This window comes from Aulostomus chinensis, chromosome 5 (assembly GCF_037954235.1).
Source record: "Aulostomus chinensis isolate RoL2024-O1b breed Wild chromosome 5, RoL_Achi_v1.0, whole genome shotgun sequence".
Classification (NCBI taxonomy): domain Eukaryota; kingdom Metazoa; phylum Chordata; class Actinopteri; order Syngnathiformes; family Aulostomidae; genus Aulostomus; species Aulostomus chinensis.
In genome coordinates this window covers 1,386,309-1,411,412 of record NC_141324.1, presented here as the reverse complement: position 1 = coordinate 1,411,412, position 25,104 = coordinate 1,386,309, and the positions used below count along the sequence as shown (strand labels likewise).

The following is a 25,104-nucleotide window of genomic DNA, read 5'->3' as shown; positions in this document are numbered from 1 at the left end:
ATCTACAGAAATGCTAGGTGGTATTTCAGGACCAGGAACAGCATTTATAACCATGCTTTCTTTTCATTCTTCTATTTTTAGGGCCTTAGTGACTTGGTGTTGGACCGGCCTGATAAACTCCCTGCAGCGACCCTCCTGATCCAGTCTAGTGTTTCCAATATCAAATGTGGTTGGTTTTTGGTGTCATGACTGTCAAGGTACTTTGTGGGGTATCCTCAAGCTGGCTCTGTTAGGCTCACTTGTAATGGAACTCCTTCATCCTTTCCTGTTTTCACTGGGACAAATTTCTCTGTTCTGTTTTGGTGAAAGTTAAACAAATGGTGTAACTTGATCTCAAGGGTTGTGCTGTTGACATTAGTAGTTAATCAGAGGAGCCAACTAGGCAACATCTAATTTGGGTTCTTCAAATTGGGGGAAGTGTGACAGTCCTGTTCTGACTGCTGATTGTCAATGAGTTCATTTTAAGAAATTCATCTGTAGTCATGTGGTTTGTTTCAAATTGTCAGCTTTCTTATGTTGTTCTCTGTCCTGGTTAATTCCTGTTTTATTTTGAAATCACAGGTGTCTGTTTTCCCTCCTTTTTTCTGGGGACTGTACCATGAAACAGAGTCAGCATATCCAGGTCATTTTCTCACTGTGGTTTGGCAAATAACATCAGTCAGGGATCAGCGGTAAAACTCAGTACATCAAGCCAGCATCTCGTCTCCTGTTTGTGTGTGTGTGTGTGTGTGTGTGTGTGTGTGTGTGTGTGTGTGTGTGTGTGTGTTCACATGAAAGGGGCGGAGCCAGCACTAGGTGACCGTCCTTCAACATGGAAAGGTGGAGAGCGGTGTGTTTCACTCCAGAGGAACATATTATAATCCTTCAGGCAACATTTCTCCATGTACACATTTTCTGCAGCCAAAACAGGAAGGAGCTGATTAAAATGACCAACTGTGAGAATGATGAACCTGTAACTCTTAATTTCTCTCATTTAATTAATCAGGTGGATGGCATTTTCATTTCAGCGTCAGTGTCATTCTTTCAGCTGCAGCTGGGTTTGGATTCGTCAATGCGCCAGTCATGCAGAAACATGGCGGGAGACCCGGTCGGACTTGGATCCATCCCACTGGCTGTAGAGACATGTTCCACAAGCTGCCAAATAAAAATAGGGGAAAATTCAGTTTGTTCAGAGAGACGTCTGTGACTGAGCTCAGCTGTTCAGGACACGGAAACTCTGAAGATGTGGGTTGAAGGCAACTGGATTGTTTCAGCTTGCTTGAAGAGGTTGGGCCTCTCATCCAGCAGGCTTCTCCAGGTCTAAGTCACAGGTGAGAAGTTGAAGCTTTAAAGACTGTGAGGGCGTGACCCTCAGCATGTTCCCACAGTGTAGGAAGCAACCTGGGACTTTTCTGGCCTTTTCTTTTTTTAAAGCTTTTTGTTTTGATTTGTATTCTTATAGAAGACACATCAACAATATGCAACAGAAGGGAGACACCCATTTTAAAGAAGGAAAAACACTCAGTCACTTCTCCACCCATTCAGATGTTATACTGATGGATTTACACTTCCCATGATGGCTCAGTGAGCATCTCTTCTAGCCATCTATTAATCTATCCATCTATTTGTCCCAGTGCTGCTGATATTTATCAGTCCTTAGATTTAACCAGAAGGTCATCCTTTCCATAGTTTGGATACTGGTCACGATATCAATCCAGTCCCACTCTGTTGGAGGTGTGGCTTGCAACCATCTTGGAGTTCCAGTCTTCTTGCTGCTTGCTAATAATATTTAGAGAAGATCATATTTGTCTCGCCCCAGCATTTGAGGTGCAATGTTTCCCAGGTAAATTGTGGAAACAGAACTGTGAATTTCATGGTCAAATTTTGTTGTATTCCATGCATCATCTAAGCCAGTAGGGCTGAATAACTGAGCAGCTCCAGAATAAATGAAAATGGTCTGCTGGCTGCTCACCACAGCTCCTCCAACACAGCCCCTTGGCCTTCTCCCCTGTCTGCAAATGCTCCCATAGGTGGTCTTTCCTCACTAGGATCAGGGCCCTGCCGTGTTTGTACTGACAGTCAGTGTGTGGTTGTGTGCGTGCGTGTGTGTGTGTGTGTGTGTGTGTGTGTGTGGTCATGTGGGTTGGGAAGGCTGGGTTCTTAACATTTATTGTATTGCTTCATTGCTTTATATCGTATTTAATGTTGCCTGTTTTTCTTTCATTTCTGTGAAGCACTTTGTGTTGCAATTTCTGTATGAAAAGTGTTGTATAAATATAAATATAAGTAAAGTAAACATTTCAACTTAGGAGTTATGAAATATCTCACCAGAGTCCACCAACAAAAACCTCTCCAGAGACCAGAACTCCTGGAAGTTGACCGCACAGAGCAAATATTCCACCACCCTTCTTCTGTGACGACCATTCCAGATTCTTTCTCCCATTTGAATGGAACCTTATCTGTTGACCGTTTGTCATTCGATCCAATCCTGGAGTGCAGTTTAGTTTCTTACTGTCCTTATTTTTGCCCATGTCAAGAAATATGTCAGTCAGGCTGGCCTCACTTTCCATGAGTAGTTTGATCTGAAAATAAGACCCGGTTTGAAGATTTCTAAAACAAAAATCCTCTTGTTCCGAACACATATATGACAGACATTTTTGAAAATGATCAAATTCTCCGTTTGATGTAACTGACCAGTATGAGGTGATTCCCCTTCCTTAGCAATGATTGGACCTCCCGTCGGGCCGTGCAGGCTTGAAATCAGACTCAAAGGCCATCCATCTCAGTAATTTGGACTGACTTTTGAGCAATGGAGACGACCGTTCCTTAAACCATACAAAGGCACAATGTAGACCATTGGTTCAGGCTTAGGGTTAGACAGATGCAAGAAAGATCAAATTGGCCCCAAAAAGTGTAGAAACATTTCTGTCCATTTAAAATGAGATTATTGTCAAAGAATCTGAAAATATGAAAACCTGACATTTTAAGATTATGAGGACGGGGCGGGAGGAGGTGTTTCCTAGCACCACAGTGGATTCTGAGGACCCCCATTATTTATTGGGACATTTTCCATACACACACACAATCAGGCCAAAACCCTTAATTATGAGGACCACACTGGTTTAAGTGGTCAATACTAACACACACACACACACACACACACACACACACACACACACACACACACACAATCAGGCCAAAACTCTTACCTATGAGGACAGCACACTGCTCAAACTGTACACTACACACATACATTAGTGTTGTTTGGCAATGCATCAGTGAAAAAGTACCCCACTGGCCCATTACCTGGTATTATCAGAGAGTAATATTACTAAACTGTAAGACTAGTACTCTCTCCACAATACTCTGCTATCTAAATGCAATAAACACTGAAAATTTATTTTATACATCAAATTTGCACTGAATGCTATTTTTAACTAAATTTTGTTCCTTTTATGTACCCTCATGTCCTGAAATGACAATAAATGGTGTTTGAATCAGTTAATAAGTAATGAATAATGTATTAATGTGTTTTCACATCTTTCAATTCAAATCAACTGTTGATTTACGATTTAAATCGACATCAAAAATCTGAAGTGCAGAGTAATGTATCCCACCATAAAGTGCACAGCAACACTTGAGTAAGGGAATGACTTCATCACAAGTACTGTCCTGAGAGAACTGCAAAATATTGATTTCAAATTTAAACAACAGAAATTGAGCGGAACAGGAAGTCCACTGCACAAGAATCAAGGGGTAAAAACAACCCTCAACCACAGACCCAACACATTCACTGTAACAGCAAAGAGGTCTTTATCAGACCATATTTCTTCAAACATCAGGCCCCTGGTCCTCACAAAATCTCTGATGTTTTGAATGGTCCTGCTCATCAGAACAGGGTGCTCAGGAAGCCTGCACTGCCACACTCCAACTTTGTGTCAAGGTGTCCCTTTGAAATGGGAGTTTTGAAGTGTTTCATGACAGCACTCATTTCATCCTTGGTCCAGGGCCTTTCCACACATCTTCTTGATTTGAACTCTGTCAATCAAAAAAAAATCTCAATTAAGATAGTGAGGACAGTAGCTGTTATAAATTCAGTTTAATATTTTTTCAATGACCTTTGAGCTGCTGAAATTAAGGTTCATTATGTTCTACACCAGGCTTGTCCAAAGTCCCGGCCAGGGGCCAATCATGGCATGAGGTCAGCTTCTATACGGCTATATAGTTTTGGCCCACCACCACTGTCAAACAGAACTAAGAACGCATGCAGACCCAGAACACAGTTTCTCTTTCCACTTCATGGTGACAGCAGCACTCTGGAACTTCCCCTGACTGTGTGCCCCATACAGGCCACTTTGTTCCATGGCAACTCTTGATGAAAAGAGGACGACTGATTTTGAGGGCTGATGCTTCCAGGGAAGGTGGAAATTACAATATCTGTTCACGTCAATTGCTTAACACAGCAAATATTTTGCCTTTCATGGTTAAAGTACAAGTACATCAGCTCTTGGACATTTGCACATTTTAAAATGTGGCCCTCTTTGAAAAAAGCTTGGACACCCTTATGATATACAAAGGTCACATACAGTAGTATTTCTCTTAGTGATGTACACATGAGATGATGACACCATGTACTACATTGAACTGTGCTTGTAGTATTCTGTCAATATTTATCTATTCACTTCCATGTGCTGATGTACTGATACCACACTCTGGGTCACACACAGTAGTATTTCTCTTAGTGATGTGCACATGAGATGATGACACCATGTACTACATTGAACTGTGCTTGTAGTATTCTGTCAATATTTATCTATTCACTTCCATGTGCTGATGTACTGATACCACACTCTGGGTCACACACAGTAGTATTTCTCTTAGTGATGTACACATGAGATGATGACACCATGTACTACATTGAACTGTGCTTGTAGTAGTATTCTGTCAATATTTATCTATTCACTTCCATGTGCTGATGTACTGATACCACACTCTGGGTCACACACAGTAGTATTTCTCTTAGTGATGTACACATGACATGATGACACCATGTACTACATTGAACTGTGCTTGTAGTATTCTGTCAATATTTATCTATTCACTTCCATGTGCTGATGTACTGATACCACACTCTGGGTCACACACAGTAGTATTTCTCTTAGTGATGTACACATGAGATGATGACACCATGTACTACATTGAACTGTGCTTGTAGTATTCTGTCAATATTTATCTATTCACTTCCATGTGCTGATGTACTGATACCACACTCTGGGTCACACACAGTAGTATTTCTCTTAGTGATGTACACATGAGATGATGACACCATGTACTACATTGAACTGTGCTTGTAGTATTCTGTCAATATTTATCTATTCACTTCCATGTGCTGATGTACTGATACCACACTCTGGGTCACACACAGTAGTATTTCTCTTAGTGATGTACACATGAGATGATGACACCATGTACTACATTGAACTGTGCTTGTAGTATTCTGTCAATATTTATCTATTCACTTCCATGTGCTGATGTACTGATACCACACTCTGGGTCACACACAGTAGTATTTCTCTTAGTGATGTACACGAGATGATGACACCATGTACTACATTGAAACGTGCTTGTAGTATTCTGTCAATATTTATCTATTCACTTCCATGTGCTGATGTACTGATACCACACTCTGGGTCACACACAGTAGTATTTCTCTTAGTGATGTACACATGAGATGATGACACCATGTACTACATTGAACTGTGCTTGTAGTATTCTGTCAATATTTATCTATTCACTTCCATGTGCTGATGTACTGATACCACACTCTGGGTCACACACAGTAGTATTTCTCTTAGTGATGTACACATGACATGATGACACCATGTACTACATTGAACTGTGCTTGTAGTATTCTGTCAATATTTATCTATTCACTTCCATGTGCTGATGTACTGATACCACACTCTGGGTCACACACAGTAGTATTTCTCTTAGTGATGTGCACATGAGATGATGACACCATGTACTACATTGAACTGTGCTTGTAGTATTCTGTCAATATTTATCTATTCACTTCCATGTGCTGATGTACTGATGCCACACTCTGGGTCACACACAGTAGTATTTCTCTTAGTGATGTACACATGAGATGATGACACCATGTACTACATTGAACTGTGCTTGTAGTATTCTGTCAATATTTATCTATTCACTTCCATGTGCTGATGTACTGATACCACACTCTGGGTCACACACAGTAGTATTTCTCTTAGTGATGTACACATGAGATGATGACACCATGTACTACATTGAACTGTGCTTGTAGTATTCTGTCAATATTTATCTATTCACTTCCATGTGCTGATGTACTGATACCACACTCTGGGTCACACACAGTTTTGTTTGCCCTGGAGAAGCAAGAAATTATTTTGTTGAATAGCTAGTACAATATCCTATCCATCTCTGGAGAAGTTCACTTTCTACACCAAACAATACTACTTACTGAATAGCAGCCTGAACTTCTGGGTTGAACCTTCATTTTTTTTCTCGGTGGGGTAAGTTGGTCAGAGATCTTACTGGCTTAAGTTATTTTTCACTTTCCCTTACCAGGGGTCTGCAGCCTTTTTAATGTGAAGTGCCACTCCTCAGTCAGGGTGCCATGACAAACGTTGTGTAAATATTAACTTTCATAATGACACCGTATCAAAATGTAAATCTCCAAGGAACTATACGTTTTTTTGGACAAAATCTGGCAATGTGATTTCTGGAAACCCCTCTGAACCATTACTGCCATTTTAGACAAAAACAAAAACCTTACCTTTGCAACTCTTGGCCTCACCCTGGGTCAATTGCATACTTTTTCTTTTCCCTACAATAAATCAATAAATAACAAGAAGATTGAAGAAGTTCTGAAGTTTTCACGGCTTTGCAATTTGTCTGCGTTCTCCCCTCTGTCAGACACCATTTAGCACAGTAGTACTGCCTGCTATATAGCAAGGACAAATTATGAATTTCCCATACGTTACCAAAGGAGCTGGAGGGCTCTTCAGGTATTGTCATTTCTTGATTTTCTGGTGAAAAGAGTACAAAAAAGGCTTTCAGCATCTATCCAAGTTCAGTGATCAATGAACTACGTTGGTAGTGGCAGTGATTAGGAGTGCCTGGTCTAACTTTTATGAATATGTTCTTGTTTCCTGTATGTGTACATAGATATACCACATGACTCCTCTTGAATGTGGAACCAAACCATGGACTTAACCCTGATGGCCACATTTAGCTCACTGTTAGGGCTATTTATCGTGACGACCATGTACCTTGCCGACTTTGTGCGAGTAGACTTTAAATCAAGTCTAAAGTCACAGTCAGTCAAAGACAAAATGACACATGAAGGCTGGGTGGAGCAGCACACAGCCTCCCTGCTGAGGAGAGGAAATATCCAGGCTGATCAACAGCCTCCATCAGGCTTGATCGTGTCGAGCAGTAGTCAAGGGGCCTTCTTTGATTTCCTTTTTTGACTCTAGTTTGTTGCTGAACGTGTTTACACATTGGTGTACACTTTGGTTTCACTCCTTCACATTAATATAAGCTTAAATATCCAACAGTAACTGCTGCTGCTCTTTGAAAACATTTAAGATAAAACATTAAATTAAAGTCAACATTAAAATGACTATTATCATGAAATGATTTGAAAGAGTTTTCTTTGAAAGCAATGATATTTGTTTGTAGTGCATTTCTGTTTCTGCTCTCAACCTGATATTTCCTAATAAAAAATCAGAAAGAGGAAAAAAGACCATTTTAATAATGTTGAACTAGGAGTCAAAGGGTCTGACATCTGCAGTGCTGAACTATATAATACGTGCCAATACTTTTCCTAATAATTAGTAGTACTCCTGGTGCTAGCAAACATGCTAACGTCTGTGGGTAAGTAGCTGTGGCCAGCTGAAAAGTTGCAAATCAGTAACAAACATTGCTGTTTACTAAGTTAAACAATAATAGTCTGACCTGGTTTCTGATCCATCAAAGTGAGGAAAAATATGAAGTCCAATGTACGGTATTCTTGTGGTCCCGTCTGCAGACTCTGCGAGTGCCGAGTAATGCCGATGCGGAGAAGTGCGGGCTGAGACAATGGCGCCTTTAGAATTCAAAAACCTGGACATAGTAGGCGGGGCCTTGCTGTATTACTCCAATAGAAATTCTTCTGGAAAATTGCTCTCACTCTATTGGTCACAGGAGATATTTATGACTCCAAATGAGTAGATACGACTACTGAAGAGGAAAATAATAACTCTAAAATAATTACTCTGGGAAAATTACTCCCCAGTTTTTCCTCTGGTCCAGGAGAGACCTGGTCTCTGCTACCAGTTCTAGTCAACACGTGGCAGCAGCGTTCTGGACCAGCTGGAGAGTCTTTAGGGACTTACTAGTCCAGCCTGGTAGGAGGGAGGAGCAGTAATCCAGCCTGGAAGTGACAAAAGCAGGGACTAGTTTTTCTGCATCTTCTTGAGCCAGGATGTGTCTGATCTTAGCGATGTTACGTAGATGGAAGAAGGCGTCCTGGAGATTTAATGTGGGAGTTAAAGGGTCCTGGTCAAAGAGAACTCCTTGGTTCCTTACAGTGGTGCTGGGGGCCAGGGTGGTGCCATCCAGGGTACCTGTCTCAGTAGATAGGGTGGTCCTCAGGTGTTTGGGCCCAGCACCAGAACTTCAGTTTATCAGAGTTTAATAAAGGAAATGATGGTCCTCCATGTTTCCTGTCCTTCAGACAGGCCTCCAGTTCAGTCAGCTGGTTTGTTCCATGTGGATCATTGATGAGTTCAGCTGAGTGTCGTCTGCATAGCAGTGAACATTAATGGAGTGTTTCCTGATCATGTGACCTAGAGGAAGCAGGTACAGGGTGAAGAGGACTGGTCCAAGCACAGACCCTTGAGGAACACCAGAACTGACTGTAGTGGTCTCAGAGGAACCATCATTAACTGGTACCAACTGAGATTACCCAGTAAATATGACCTGAACCAGTTTAGTGTGGTTCCTTTAATACCAGTGACAGGTTCCAGTCCCTGTAGAAGGATATGGTGGTCAATGGTATCAAAGCTGCACTGAGATCTAATCAGACCAGCACAGAGACCAGTCCCTCATCTGGTACCAGTAGGAGGTCACTGGTACCTTTGACTAGTTCTGTTTCTGTGCTAGGATGAACCTGGAACCTGACTGAATCCTCCAATCAGCTGTTGCTGTGGAGAAGTCCCAGAGCTGTTTAGCAACTGCTTTCTCCAGAACCTTGGAGAGAAAAGGAAGATGTGATGCTTTCACAGCCTCCCTGTAGGAGAACCGAACCTGTCAGTTGAGCAGCCCTCAGGCCTGAGTGGTTGTTCAAGGCTGCCTGGCTGCAAGGGCCTGTCGAGCTGTGGCTCCGGGACCGTCGACAAATTATGAGGCTTCCTCTTTATGTCTGGTCATTTGAGGAGCGCTGAAAATGGACAAACTTCATATGGAAGCTAAGACGGACCTGGGAGCATCTTCCATGTCTACCTACCATCCCCGCACAGAGCTCAGTCCATAGGGTCAGGGTGCGGGTCCTTCCCTAGGGGACCGGTCCACCACCCAAAGATGATGGACCACACTCTCCCCTATTTCCACACACGCCCCCTGGTTGCCTGGTCTGGCCTGGAAACAAATCAGAAGAAAGAATGGAAGACAATCAGACAAACACTGAAGAAGGACCAGTCAGTCATACCAGGACCAGGTAGTCCCAGCACAGCTGTGTGAGCATCTTCCATGTCTACCTACCATCCCCGCACAGAGCTCAGTCCATAGGGTCAGGGTTCAGGTCCTTCCAAGAGGCCTGGTCCAACACCTTCGGGTCATCGACCACACTCTCCCCTATTTCCACACATGTCTCCTGGTTGCCTGGTCTGACCTGGAAACAAGTGGACACAATCAGGGCAGGGAAGACAATCAGACAAACACTGAAGAAGGACCAGTGAGTCATACCAGGACCAGGTAGTCCCAGCACAGCTGTGTGAGCATCTTCCATGTCTACCTACCATCCATGCACAGAGCTCAGTCCATAGGGTCAGGGTGAAGGTCCTTCCATAGGGGACCGGTCCAACGCCTTCGGGTCATCGACCACACTCTCCCCTATTTCCAGACGTCTCCTGGTTGCCTGGTCTGGACCTGGAAAAGAGTGGACACAATCAGAGCAGGGAAGACAATCAGACAAAACACTGAAGTAGGACCAGTCAGTCATACCAGGACCAGGTAGTCCCAGCACAACTGTGTTAGCATCTTCCATGTCAACCTACCATCCCCGCACAGAGCTCAGTCCATAGGGTCAGGGTGCAGGTCCTTCCGTAGGGGACAGGCCCACCACCCAAAGATGGTGGATCACACTCTTCCCTATTTCTACGTCTCCTGGTTGCCTGGTCTGCCCTGAAACGAGTGGACACAATCAGGGCAGGGAAGACAATCAGACTGGTGGGAAACACACCAGGGGGAAGGGAAGTTACCAGAAATGAGAGCAGAGTTCAATTTCAATATAAAACCGGGAGCCAGGAGACAAGACAGAAAGAAGGTCAACCAAGAACACCGCTAGGGCATGGATGTGACATTGCCGTCTGGGGAGGGAAGGGACAAAGGTTCTTCTTGAGATTTGTCCTCAGTGTTTCACCTTTTTTCTGATGTTGAGTTGCTTACCTCAGAACCTTTATGAAGGGGTGAGTCACATGGAATCTTGGGGAGCCTGGTGCTGTCTTGTGTCTGATTTCCTGCACGCATGAGACCGGAAACGGATGCACGATCCGCATTTAGTCACAACAGAAACCTGCCACTGTCTTCATAAAAACCCATGAATGTGTTTTTATGTGTGTCAGTTTGTGTTTTACACACACACACACACACACACACACACACACACACAAACACACACACACACACACACACACACACACACACACACACGGGCGGCATGGCTCAGGGGTAAAGTGGCTGTCTAGCAACCAAAGGGTTGCTGGTTCGATTCTCGACCCCGGTGACCATGTCCAAGTGTCCTTGAGCAAAATACTGCTCCTGATGAGTAGGTTGGCACCTTGCATGGCAGCCTCCCCCATCAGTGTGTGTGTGTGTGTGTGTGTGTGTGTGTGTGTGTGTGTATGTGTGTGTGTGTGTGTGTGAAAGGGTGAATGAGACGACACTAAAGCACTTTGAGTGCCGCTAAGGTAGAAAAGCGCTCTATAAAATTGAGTCCATTAGCACACAAGTGAAGGACAGGTACCGGTCAGAGAAGGCTAGCAACTTTCTTTAGCAACCAGTTTGAGCGCTGTGTCGTAGCACAGAGGAGCAATCCTGGTTCAAATTAATCTAACATGACACAAACCTGATGGCTCTGGGGGGTTCATCTCTTACCTGACACAGTTGGTCACCCCCCCCCCCCCATTCCTCCACCAGTCCTGCTGATGCTACCGCACTGATCAAGGTCAGGTGAAAAAAGAGAGGAAGAAGAGACAGCTTTGTTTTGAACAAAGAGGACATACGGCGCGTCTGTTTGGACATGACTAGAGATGGGAGATGGCCCGTGAAGAAAGGTATGGACGTGAGAGATGAGGGCCGGTAAACCTCTGCAGCTAGAAAAGACAGGATGTGGGGGGGGGGGGGCAGCCTGCAGCCTGCAGCAGCAATCACTCATCTCCTCCTCAACATCAAACAGGTAACTGTAACAGTGGAGAATGCACAGGATAACAGTCAGAATCATCTGAACTGCCCAAGTCTGGAGGACGAAGATGTCAGTGCGGGATCAAGAGAGGATCCTGCTCAACACCACTGCTACCGAGGAGGCCAACTGTGCTGGTGCTGAGACGGACACCTGCTGAACTTACAAATGAGGATCCTGTCTCCCTCCTCACTGCTGAACTGGAAAGACAGACAGGAATTCTGAAAATGGTGTCAACGACAGTACGATCCCTCACTCTGCACAGTGGAATGTTCATTTAGAGACAGAGCATTTCAGCTGAAGTCAGGGGTGGAGCAGCAGCCAACCTTCATGGTGCTCCCTGTGTGATTGTCCCTGGCCTTCCTTCAAACCAAGCCTGTCACCATCGGCGGAAAGCTTCCAAGCTCACCTTTCCAGCAATAATCAGCTGCTGCTGCTGCCACAAACTGAGAGCGGTCAACCTCTGCCATACTGGAGCCCGTTCACTGCGGCTGGAATGAGGTGTTCCATTTTTGTGGTTAGCCAAGACCTGTGGAACCTGTCGTTCAATGTCCGGACGAGTTCACCGTGAAAACAGCACGTTGTGGTGTTTTTCCGCGTGGTAGGCCTCATGTCCGAGTCACCTATAATGAGCGTTGTTATGTGTTCTCATGCCAGAGCACTAGCATCACCTTGCGTTAGCTTGGGCTTCGGTTGCCATGACCGTGCCGTGTCAGATCAGATTTAATGACCATTTAATTAGGGCCCAACAATGAATTATAATTTGATCACAATCACAACACAGCCTGCTGCAACTTTCAAATGGCAGGAGGTGCAACATTTGTTAAAGGTGAAATGTCTATCAAATCCCAGGGTAAACCAAATGTTGTGGTGCTGCAGACGTGTCCTGCCTCCTCACTGGGTTGAACAGACTTGAGGAAACCTCTTTATTTAGTCCAGACCCTGCAAAAGTCCCACCAGAATCCCTTTGATGTTTTTACTGAGAATAATGATGTAAAAAGTACCATTCCCTCTCACACTGCAGATCCTATCCCAGTGTCAGTCTCTGTCACATCAATCACAGTGAGATACTTCTTCAAGATGGTTCAGCCGACATTTAATGCAGTCAACCAGGACATTCCCAGTGCTCCATCTGCTTTTTCTTGGCCCTGTATATTGAAAAATAGGTGCTGTAGCTGACTAACATGGGTGCTGCTGGGCCGCTTCTTCTTCTCCTCTCTCCCTCTCCTGCCACCACCTCTGTCTCCAGCAAGATGGAGCCATCTCTTTGTGTCTGCCTCCACCTCCTGGGCCGTTGCAGTTGCTGTTAAGGCCTTGTTTCTGACTGTTTCTAAAGATGGAGACAACAGTTCAGCTGTGGATAAATTACACACGGTGCTGAGAAATGGCCAGCTGCATGCTACCGTATTGACCCTAATATAAGGTGAGGATTTTTTCCATTAGTCAATCTAAAGTAAGGCTGTCCTATATCCAGGGTCTAGACTTGTCAATGGTTCCCACACATACTGGACTTGTGCAGTCTGCCCAGGTATCTTATGACCGATTGGTAAAATCCAAATTCTATTTTTTCAAATTAATACACCTGACATAACTGTACATTATTATGTCATAGGGTGGCAGTGGCGGCGCCACAACATCTATCCAGGGGGTGCATGAGGCTTATAGTGGGGGGCGGCACACCAAATTACTGCCAAGTGACAACGTAGTGGCGCCGACTAGTGGTGAAGGTGAAGACACCAGCGCATTCTCATTGCTGACTAAAAATAGGACTAAAAACACAAGGACTAATGATTTAGGGGTGGCTAAATAAATGCAAAGACACGTAGCTTTACATCGTCCAACATATTTAGGACTGTATCCACAGTGCTTAGCCAGGATTCATGGAGAGGAGAAAAGGTGGAGGTGCGGCTGAGGGTGTCCCAGCAGTGAACAACAGCGGCCACGTTTCCCTGGGTGGAGGTTCCAGTGTTCCAAAGATAAATGAATGGACGTGAAACACTGCCACTCCCGCACAAAAACCCCAAGTGCTCACAGCAGCACCATTTTAGCATTCAAGAAGTGTGTGCTAACGAGCTATCACAACAACACTACTTCGGTACAGTTGGAAAGATATTGGCAGATTCGAACTTCCGAGATCAATAGCGCGCAATCGAAACGTTATTAAAATACAAACGATGCATCTATGCTATTGTAGTTATGCAGACAATGGGCTACAAACGCAATTTAACCGAAATGAGGCGTCTTTTGCATTCGACAAATAACATTGTTTTCTAAGTGCAGCGGACGGACAGGCAAGAGCGCAGGGACCGTCTACAAAGTGCAGCACCGAAAGGAAAAGTATTCAATAATGTCACAATTACACACTGTAGTATCACCAAATTCAGATTAACCATCATGGGTCTGCTACTGGTTATACTACAACACTTGGTTTGGGAAAACTGCTTTTGAACATTTTTGGGTTATATTATTATTATTTTTATGGAATTGTTGTTCAATAACTTCATTATTACACAGTGTAGTATCACCAAATTCAGATCAACCATCATGGGTCTGCTACTGGTTATACTACAACACTTGGTTTTGGAAAACTGCTTTTGTACATTTTTGGGTTATATTATTATTATTTTTATGGAATTATTGTTCAATAACTTCATTATTACACAGTGTAGTATCACCAAATTCAGATCAACCATCATGGGTCTGCTACTGGTTATACTACAACACTTGGTTTGGGAAAACTGCTTTTGTACATTTTTGGGTTATATTATTATTATTTTTATGGAATTATTGTTCAATAACTTCATTATTACACAGTGTAGTATCACCAAATTCAGATCAACCATCATGGGTGTGCTACAGGCTATACTACAACACTTGGTTTGGGAAAACTGCTTTTGTACATTTTTGGGTTATATTATTATTATTTTTATGGAATTATTGTTCAATAACGTCACAATTACACACTGTAGTATCACCAAATTCAGATCAACCATCAATGGTGTGCTACTGGTTATACTACAACACTTGGTTTGGGAAAACTGCTTTTGTACATTTTTGGGTTATATTATTATTATTTTTATGGAATTATTGTTCAATAACTTCATTATTACACAGTGTAGTATCACCAAATTAAGATCAACCATCATGGGTGTGCTACAGGCTATACTACAACACTTGATTTGGGAAAACTGCTTTTGAACATTTTTGGGTAATATAATTATTGTTTTTATGGAATTATTGTTCAATAACTTCATTATTACACAGTGTAGTATCACCAAATTCAGATCAACCATCATGGGTGTGCTACTGGCTATACTAAAACACTTGGTTTGGGAAAACTGCTTTTGTACATTTTTGGGTTATATAATTATTATTTTTATGGAATTATTGTTCAATAACTTCATTATTACACACTGTAGTATCACCAAATTCAGATCAACCATCATGGGTGTGCTACAGGCTATACTACAACACTTGGTTTGGGAAAACTGCTTTTGTACATTTTTGGGTAATATAATTATTATTTTGATGGAATTATTGTTCAATAACTTCATTATTACACAGTGTAGTATCACCAAATTCAGATCAACCATCAAGGGTGTGCTACTGGCTATACTACAACACGAGGTTTGGGAAAACTGCTTTTGTACATTTTTGGGTTATATTATTATTATTTTTATGGAATTATTGTTCAATAACGTCACAATTACACACTGTAGTATCACCAAATTCAGATCAACAATCAAGGGTGTGCTACTGGCTATACTACAACACTTGGTTTGGGAAAACTGCTTTTGTACATTTTTGGGTTATATAATTATTATTTTTATGGAATTATTGTTCAATAACTTCATTATTACACAGTGTAGTATCACCAAATTCAGATCAACCATCATGGGTGTGCTACTGGTTATACTACAACACTTGGTTTGGGAAAACTGCTTTAGTACATTTTTGGGTAATATAATTATTATTTTTATGGAATTATTGTTCAATAACTTCATTATTACACAGTGTAGTATCACCAAATTCAGATCAACCATCATGGGTGTGTTACTGGTTATACTACAACACTTGGTTTGGGAAAACTGCTTTTGTACATTTTTGGGTTATATAATTATTATTTTTATGGAATTATTGTTCAATAACTTCATTATTACACACTGTAGTATCACCAAATTCAGATCAACCGTCATGGGTGTGCTACTGGCTATACTACAACACTTGGTTTGGGAAAACTGTTTTTGTACATTTTTGGGTTATATAATTATTATTTTTATGGAATTATTGTTCAATAACTTCATTATTACACACTGTAGTATCACCAAATTCAGATCAACCATCATGGGTGTGCTACTGGCTATACTACAACACTTGGTTTGGGAAAACTGCTTTTGTACATTTTTGGGTCATATAATTATTATTTTGATGGAATTATTGTTCAATAACTTCATTATTACACAGTGTAGTATCACCAAATTCAGATCAACCATCATGGGTGTGTTACTGGTTATACTACAACACTTGGTTTGGGAAAACTGCTTTTGAACATTTTTGGGTTATATAATTATTATTTTTATGGAATTATTGTTCAATAACTTCATTATTACACAGTGTAGTATCACCAAATTCAGGTCGACCATCAATGGTCTGCGACTGGTTATACTACAACACTTGGTTTGGGAAAACTGCTTTTGTACATTTTTGGGTTATATTATTATTAGTTTTATGGAATTATTGTTCAATAACGTCACAATTACACACTGTAGTATCACCAAATTCAGATAAACCATCAAGGGTGTGCTACTGGCTATACTACAACACTTGGTTTGGGAAAACAGCTTTTGTACATTTTTGGGTTGTATAATTATAATTTTTATGGAATTATTGTTCAATAACTTCATTATTACACAGTGTAGTATCACCAAATTCAGATCAACCATCATGGGTGTGTTACTGGTTATACTACAACACTTGGTTTTGGAAAACTGATTTGTACATTTTTGGGTTATATAATTATTATTTTTACGGAATTATTGTTCAATAACGTCACAATTACACACTGTAGTATCACCAAATTCAGATCAACCATCAAGGGTGTGCTACTGGCTATACTACAACACTTGGTTTGGGAAAACAGCTTTTGTACATTTTTGGGTTGTATAATTATAATTTTTATGGAATTATTGTTCAATAACTTCATTATTACACAGTGTAGTATCACCAAATTCAGATCAACCATCATGGGTGTGTTACTGGTTATACTACAACACTTGGTTTTGGAAAACTGATTTGTACATTTTTGGGTTATATAATTATTATTTTTACGGAATTATTGTTCAATAACGTCACAATTACACACTGTAGTATCACCAAATTCAGATCAACCATCATGGGTGTGCTACTGGCTATACTAAAACACTTGGTTTGGGAAAACTGCTTTTGTACATTTTTGGGTTATATAATTATTATTTTTATGGAATTATTGTTCAATAACTTCATTATTACACACTGTAGTATCACCAAATTCAGATCAACCATCATGGGTGTGCTACAGGCTATACTACAACACTTGGTTTGGGAAAACTGCTTTTGTACATTTTTGGGTAATATAATTATTATTTTGATGGAATTATTGTTCAATAACTTCATTATTACACAGTGTAGTATCACCAAATTCAGATCAACCATCATGGGTGTGTTACTGGTTATACTACAACACTTGGTTTGGGAAAACTGCTTTTGAACATTTTTGGGTTATATAATTATTATTTTTATGGAATTATTGTTCAATAACTTCATTATTACACAGTGTAGTATCACCAAATTCAGGTCGACCATCAATGGTCTGCGACTGGTTATACTACAACACTTGGTTTGGGAAAACTGCTTTTGTACATTTTTGGGTTATATTATTATTAGTTTTATGGAATTATTGTTCAATAACGTCACAATTACACACTGTAGTATCACCAAATTCAGATAAACCATCAAGGGTGTGCTACTGGCTATACTACAACACTTGGTTTGGGAAAACAGCTTTTGTACATTTTTGGGTTGTATAATTATAATTTTTATGGAATTATTGTTCAATAACTTCATTATTACACAGTGTAGTATCACCAAATTCAGATCAACCATCATGGGTGTGTTACTGGTTATACTACAACACTTGGTTTTGGAAAACTGATTTGTACATTTTTGGGTTATATAATTATTATTTTTACGGAATTATTGTTCAATAACGTCACAATTACACACTGTAGTATCACCAAATTCAGATCAACCATCAAGGGTGTGCTACTGGCTATACTACAACACTTGGTTTGGGAAAACAGCTTTTGTACATTTTTGGGTTGTATAATTATAATTTTTATGGAATTATTGTTCAATAACTTCATTATTACACAGTGTAGTATCACCAAATTCAGATCAACCATCATGGGTGTGTTACTGGTTATACTACAACACTTGGTTTTGGAAAACTGATTTGTACATTTTTGGGTTATATAATTATTATTTTTACGGAATTATTGTTCAATAACGTCACAATTACACACTGTAGTATCACCAAATTCAGATCAACCATCATGGGTGTGCTACTGGCTATACTAAAACACTTGGTTTGGGAAAACTGCTTTTGTACATTTTTGGGTTATATAATTATTATTTTTATGGAATTATTGTTCAATAACTTCATTATTACACACTGTAGTATCACCAAATTCAGATCAACCATCATGGGTGTGCTACAGGCTATACTACAACACTTGGTTTGGGAAAACTGCTTTTGTACATTTTTGGGTAATATAATTATTATTTTGATGGAATTATTGTTCAATAACTTCATTATTACACAGTGTAGTATCACCAAATTCAGATCAACCATCAAGGGTGTGCTACTGGCTATACTACAACACGAGGTTTGGGAAAACTGCTTTTGTACATTTTTGGGTTATATAATTATTATTTTTATTGAATTATTGTTCAATAACTTCATTATTACACACTGTAGTATCACCAAATTCAGATCAACCATCATGGGTGTGCTACAGGCTATACTACAACACTTGGTTTGGGAAAATTGCTTTTGTACATTTTTGGGTTATATAATTATTATTTTTATGGAAATATTGTTCAAGAACTTCATTATTACACAGTGTAGTATCACCAAATTCAGATCAACCATCATGGGTGTGTTACTGGCTATACTACAACACTTGGTTTGGGAAAACTGCTTTTGTACATTTTTGGGTAATATAATTATTATTTTTATGGAATTATTGTTCAATAACTTCATTATTACACACTGTAGTATCACCAAATTCAGATCAACCGTCATGGGTGTGCTACTGGCTATACTACAACACTTGGTTTGGGAAAACTGTTTTTGTACATTTTTGGGTTATATAATTATTATTTTGATGGAATTATTGTTCAATAACTTCATTATTACACAGTGTAGTATCACCAAATTCAGATCAACCATCATGGGTGTGCTACAGGCTATACTACAACACTTGGTTTGGGAAAACTGCTTTTGTACATTTTTGGGTTATATAATTATTATTTTTATGGAATTATTGTTCAAGAACTTCATTATTACACAGTGTAGTATCACCAAATTCAGATCAACCATCAAGGGTGTGCTACTGGTTATACTACAACACTTGGTTTGGGAAAACTGCTTTTGAAAATTTTTGGGTTATATTATTATTATTTTTATGGAATTATTGTTCAATAACGTCACAATTACACACTGTAGTATCACCAAATTCAGATCAACAATCAAGGGTGTGCTACTGGCTATACTACAACACTTGGTTTGGGAAAACTGCTTTTGTACATTTTTGGGTTATATAATTATTATTTTTATGGAATTATTGTTCAAGAACTTCATTATTACACAGTGTAGTATCACCAAATTCAGATCAACCATCATGGGTGTGCTACTGGTTATACTACAACACTTGGTTTGGGAAAACTGCTTTAGTACATTTTTGGGTAATATAATTATTATTTTTATGGAATTATTGTTCAATAACTTCATTATTATACAGTGTAGTATCACCAAATTCAGATCAACCATCATGGGTGTGTTACTGGTTATACTACAACACTTGGTTTGGGAAAACTGCTTTTGTACATTTTTGGGTTATATAATTATTATTTTTATGGAATTATTGTTCAATAACTTCATTATTACACACTGTAGTATCACCAAATTCAGATCAACCATCATGGGTGTGCTACTGGTTATACTACAACACTTGGTTTGGGAAAACTGCTTTTGTACATTTTTGGGTTATATAATTATTATTTTTATGGAATTATTGTTCAATAACTTCATTATTACACACTGTAGTATCACCAAATTCAGATCAACCATCATGGGTGTGCTACTGGTTATACTACAACACTTGGTTTGGGAAAACTGCTTTTGTACATTTTTGGGTTATATAATTATTATTTTTATGGAATTATTGTTCAATAACTTCATTATTACACAGTGTAGTATCACCAAATTCAGATCAACCATCATGGGTGTGTTACTGGTTATACTACAACACTTGGTTTGGGAAAACTGATTTGTACATTTTTGGGTTATATAATTATTATTTTTACGGAATTATTGTTCAATAACGTCACAATTACACACTGTAGTATCACCAAATTCAGATCAACCATCATGGGTGTGTTACTGGCTATACTACAACACTTGGTTTGGGAAAACTGCTTTTGTACATTTTTGGGTTATATAATTATTATTTTTATGGAATTATTGTTCAAGAACTTCATTATTACACAGTGTAGTATCACCAAATTCAGATCAACCATCAAGGGTGTGCTACTGGTTATACTACAACACTTGGTTTGGGAAAACTGCTTTTGTACATTTTTGGGTAATATAATTATTATTTTTATGGAATTGTTGTTCTATAACTTCATTATTACACAGTGTAGTATCACCAAATTCAGATCAACCATCATGGGTGTGTTACTGGTTATACTACAACACTTGGTTTGGGAAAACTGCTTTTGAACATTTTTGGGTTATATTATTATTATTTTTATGGAATTATTGTTCAATAACTTCATTATTACACACTGTAGTATCAACAAATTAAGATCAACCATCATGGGTGTGTTACTGGTTATTTATAATTGGTTTATAACTGGTTATATATAATTATTATTGTTATGGAATTGTTGTTGTGCGGAGGAATGTGCAAAAATCACACCTGAGCAGTGTGGGCGATTAGTTAATACATACAAGAAGCGTCTGGAAGCTGTCATTGCAAACAAAGGCTTCTCCACAAAGTATTAAACGAGTCTCAGATAGTGTGTTCAATACTTTTTTCCTGTGTTATTGCACATAATTCCACATAATCATTATTTATGGATTTGAATGTTGTGATTTCTTTTCATGTGTGGATTATTTGAGTTAATACCAGTGTCTGGAAGAAATGTCACATGAATTGCATCTTTGGAAATAAATGTAATGACAAAAAAGTTAATGCGTTCAATACTTATTTCCCCCATTGTATATATATATAAAAACATATATTCATGTATACGTACATTTGCTATCAATGTCTAAAAACAAAAACACACCTCACATGTCTTTTTCAGTTCACATTTTTAATTAAGGTTTAAAACAACCTTTGATAAAACATCAAGAGTTTTGTTCAACTAGTTTAGCTTTAGGTTGTTGTTGAGGCTTAACAGTGTTACAGGTATCGGAAGTGTATTTTACAGGAAGGCAGACCATGTTAATTTTAGCAGAAGCTAAATGCACAGCATGTCCACTAACCAAAACAACAAATAAACCCCAGAGCAGTTCTTGTAAGTAATTTCCACAACAGTGATAAAGGTGTGATACAAACACGACAACAAAACAAAACAAAACAAAAAAAAACACAAATTATACTCTGCTGTTATAAAAAAAAAGATTTCTCTGAAGCGTGTACTTGATTAAATACCATAACATACCATACATAATCAATTTCAATGTACTCGCTACAAGGTGCAAATCAAGGTCAAAAATACTAATAACCAACAAATTATTCATGAAATGAAAAAAGACATTTTGGTGGAATCAAAGCTAACACATCCAATTATTAAAACAAAATCAGTCACAAACAGTGCAACAATGTTGAGGTAGATAAAGCAGAGGAAAGCTCTGAAATTACTTAAAGGTTAACCACTGTTTCATGGATCACTTACTGCACACTTGAACTGATCAACACAACATACTTACTCTGCTAACAGCTAACAAGTACGTTAAGGAAGTTCCTCTCTTCAGCCACCTTAGAGGTACGGTGCAAAGTTATCAATCTTAGCAGGACCAGGGATGTCTCATTCAGGCACTGGTGCCTTCAATATTGCTGAACAACTCGTTTTTCAAACTTAGCAGGCGTGGTTTGAGTGGTCTGTTATCATCAAGACACAGCAGTATTTTCTGAACCAAGGTAGACGTGTGGATAAGTTTCTTTGGATAATCTAAATGCAATGCATAGATTAAGCCAAACAAGAGAAGAAGTGCATCAGCCAACCTGGGGAGACATCTCACAAGAATGCCATCTTCGATCACAACAGAAATGCTGTCGGAGTTAAACTGGATGGTGCCAGTGGGGTTGTCCGTTGCCACGGAGAGGAGAGCGACAGGAGTGTCCTCAATGTCTGGATCATCTTCCCACTGCAAAATACACACAGACATACACATACAGAATAAAGTAAAAGGTGATCGAGATGATTCAAGAGGCTGGATTTGGGGTGATGCACTGGAATTACATGCAGAAATAAAGATGAGTTAACATTTTCTTGTCTTGACACAACACTTGCATGCAACTACCCAAGTTAACAGGCTTTTGGGAGTCATAATGATTTGCTCTCTTGATCTTGACTCTAAAATCTCAGCCAAATGTGATTTGGGGATTTTTTCACATTTGTAACCCAGGCCCGCACCTCAGTACTCTTAGGCCCAATGTCTGTTTTGTTTTATAAGAATGAACACAAACATGCCTGCGCTCGGCCACTGTGCTCGAGTCTGCTTGAGAAGCTGGTCTCCGGCTTGAATCGTTAACTCAGGAATGGAATACTGGAGATGTGAATGCATCTGTTTGACAAATAATATGAGATAGAGATATTCTTTCTCCCTCTATATTTCCCTTCTTTAACTCAACTACTTTTTACATTCAACAAGAGGCACAAATTTGTCACAGATTTCTTCAAAGCTTGGCCTTGCAAAAGGCAGTGGTGCCTCAGCACCAAACAGGCCGAATAGTTGATCACTGTGATATCTAAGGAGTCAGATTTTGTTTGCTCCAAAGAAGAGAAACAACATGTACAGTATATATTGTGGCCATTGACAGACATTTGCGTTAAGTCAGGCAATACATACATTGCATGTCTTGAAGAACTGGGAGTCATCTTCTCGTAGGTATGAAGGGAGAGCATGTGCATATCACGCTGTTCCTTTATCAAAAGCAGGAGGAGATAAAAGTCATTTTAATTTGGGGGAAGCGACAGGAAGCTTAACATTGCAGCACTTGTCTGCAGCATCTCAAAACCAAGACAGTACATGACCTAGAGAGAATGAAGTTTAACTTCCAAAAAATCACAAAGATGGTTTAAGCTGACAAGAATTGTTTACTATTGCACCACTGTTGTATTATTTGAAAGAAAAACATCTATCTAAATTTGTCTTTAAACAGCTTTTTTAAACCTTAGAGGAAAAAAAAACCAACCGACATCCTATTTTGAAAGAAAACATGTTATTAGGAATGCTTCAACTTTGTCACTTTGACGATTACTTTATGTCCTCTCAGACCTTCGCACGCGGATAGAAACATTACCTGCAACACACCAAGTGACAGGTATTACTCCGCCACCGCCCACATAAACCTGCGCGGTACTATTCTTTGTCTTAATAACACTGCTGTGTCTTTCAACAGACAAGAGACGTTTAAGAAACATTCATACTCACCACAGAAGAGCGCTTAGCATTAGGAGAAGTCCCAGGCTCAGAACAATGCAGCTGACCGAGTGGATGATAATGGCCTCAGTCGCAAGCACGACCACAAACTACCATCTTTGCTAGCTTGCAAAGGCGGCAAGTGCCCCAAATTGACTTATCCAATTCTGCTGTTGTCAAAACCACAAGAACACAAAATATTCCTTTTCTGTGCACCGACTACAGCATTGATACACTGGGTCCTTGTAAAAAAAAAAAAAAAAAAATTGTTTGTCTTGTCACCTTAACTTGCTAAATAATCCGTCAGTCTCTGCCAGGTTCAGCCGTTGAGAAGTCAAATTGCGCCGGATGAGACCGCGCGGTGACGCCCATGACGTCACCACGCAGCGTTCTGCCATTTACTTAAAAGATATCATTGAATGACAGCCATTAACTCAATAGTACTGATGTACTTCAAATTAAAAATGCATTACTCATTCAGAAAACTCAATAGTTTATAGTTTTTTAAACTAAAAATCTGCTTTTGAGTTACCTGACCTCAATGACTTTGAGTTAGTAATACACGACTATAGTCTGCTTTTAAACTCTGTGAAGGTAATGCCTTCTTTGCTTTTAGTTCTGTGTTTGGCAAATGGCTTGTACGACTCTGGAAGCCCTTTCAGGATCATGGCTATTATTAGTCCGTCACCAGTAGTTTCCTTCGCATTCCTCAGAGATGTCACTGCTTTCTCAGCTCGGATGATGTACTCTGTTACCGTTTCTTCAGACATCTTCAATGAGGTTAGTTCGGAGTAAAGCGCTATGACCCTTGGCTTACCATCACTCGCGTAATGTTCTTGTAATATTTTGAGTGCTTTTCTGCCGTCGTCAGTCGCATCTCTCATTACCAACGATAGGCTCTTATCGTTGAGAAACTGTATCAGCTCTGCGTAGCATTCTTCACTTTTGTCTGCATCTGGCTCTTCATTTGGTGGTTTAAGTATTGTGTCCTTCAGTCCTAGCTTCCTCAAGTGTCCAAGAAGCTTAACTTGCCAACGTTCGAAGTTGTTTTCATCTCCATCGAAGACTAGCCTTTGCCATCTTCCTCCACTTGCACCGCGCCTGGCCCATAACCTGTTGCGCTTTCTGCTTGTTGACCTCCCGTTCCTTGAGTGTCCATCACCACCAGCAGCAGGCTCCACTTGTCCACAAATTAGTAATACACCCTTGGTAATTGTTTGTGTCTTTATTCTGTGGGCATTACATCCCTCAGCATTCTTTTCTCGTGCGTGGAAAAACGAACACACCGAAATAGCGCGGCAAAGACCAACGGAACAGGAAGTGCCCGCCCACATTATATCCGGTGATTATTTCACAATAAAGGTAAGTAACGTCACATGGAAATTACGAAACAGTGCAAATACAATGACATGAGAACACACAGCTCAACATGAAGCCACAAAAC

General features: G+C 39.9%; 3 long non-coding RNA genes across 3 annotated transcripts; all 3 read right to left on the bottom strand.

The window, feature by feature from the left end:
* Positions 1-2,779: 2,779 nt before the first annotated feature.
* On the bottom strand, positions 2,780-8,137 carry LOC147260840 (uncharacterized). Its single transcript, XR_015116173.1, has 4 exons — positions 7,981-8,137; positions 7,005-7,049; positions 6,797-6,847; positions 2,780-4,017 (listed from the first exon to the last, which is right to left on the bottom strand). It is a non-coding gene; the product is annotated as an uncharacterized LOC147260840 (long non-coding RNA).
* Positions 8,138-9,513: 1,376 nt separating this feature from the next.
* LOC147260839 (uncharacterized) lies at positions 9,514-10,088 on the bottom strand. Its single transcript, XR_015116181.1, has 3 exons — positions 10,023-10,088; positions 9,766-9,895; positions 9,514-9,642 (listed from the first exon to the last, which is right to left on the bottom strand). It is a non-coding gene; the product is annotated as an uncharacterized LOC147260839 (long non-coding RNA).
* A 2,733-nt stretch (positions 10,089-12,821) lies between these two features.
* On the bottom strand, positions 12,822-23,956 carry LOC147260838 (uncharacterized). The gene is made up of 3 exons (XR_015116172.1): positions 23,673-23,956; positions 23,088-23,161; positions 12,822-13,013 (listed from the first exon to the last, which is right to left on the bottom strand). It is a non-coding gene; the product is annotated as an uncharacterized LOC147260838 (long non-coding RNA).
* Positions 23,957-25,104: the final 1,148 nt, after the last annotated feature.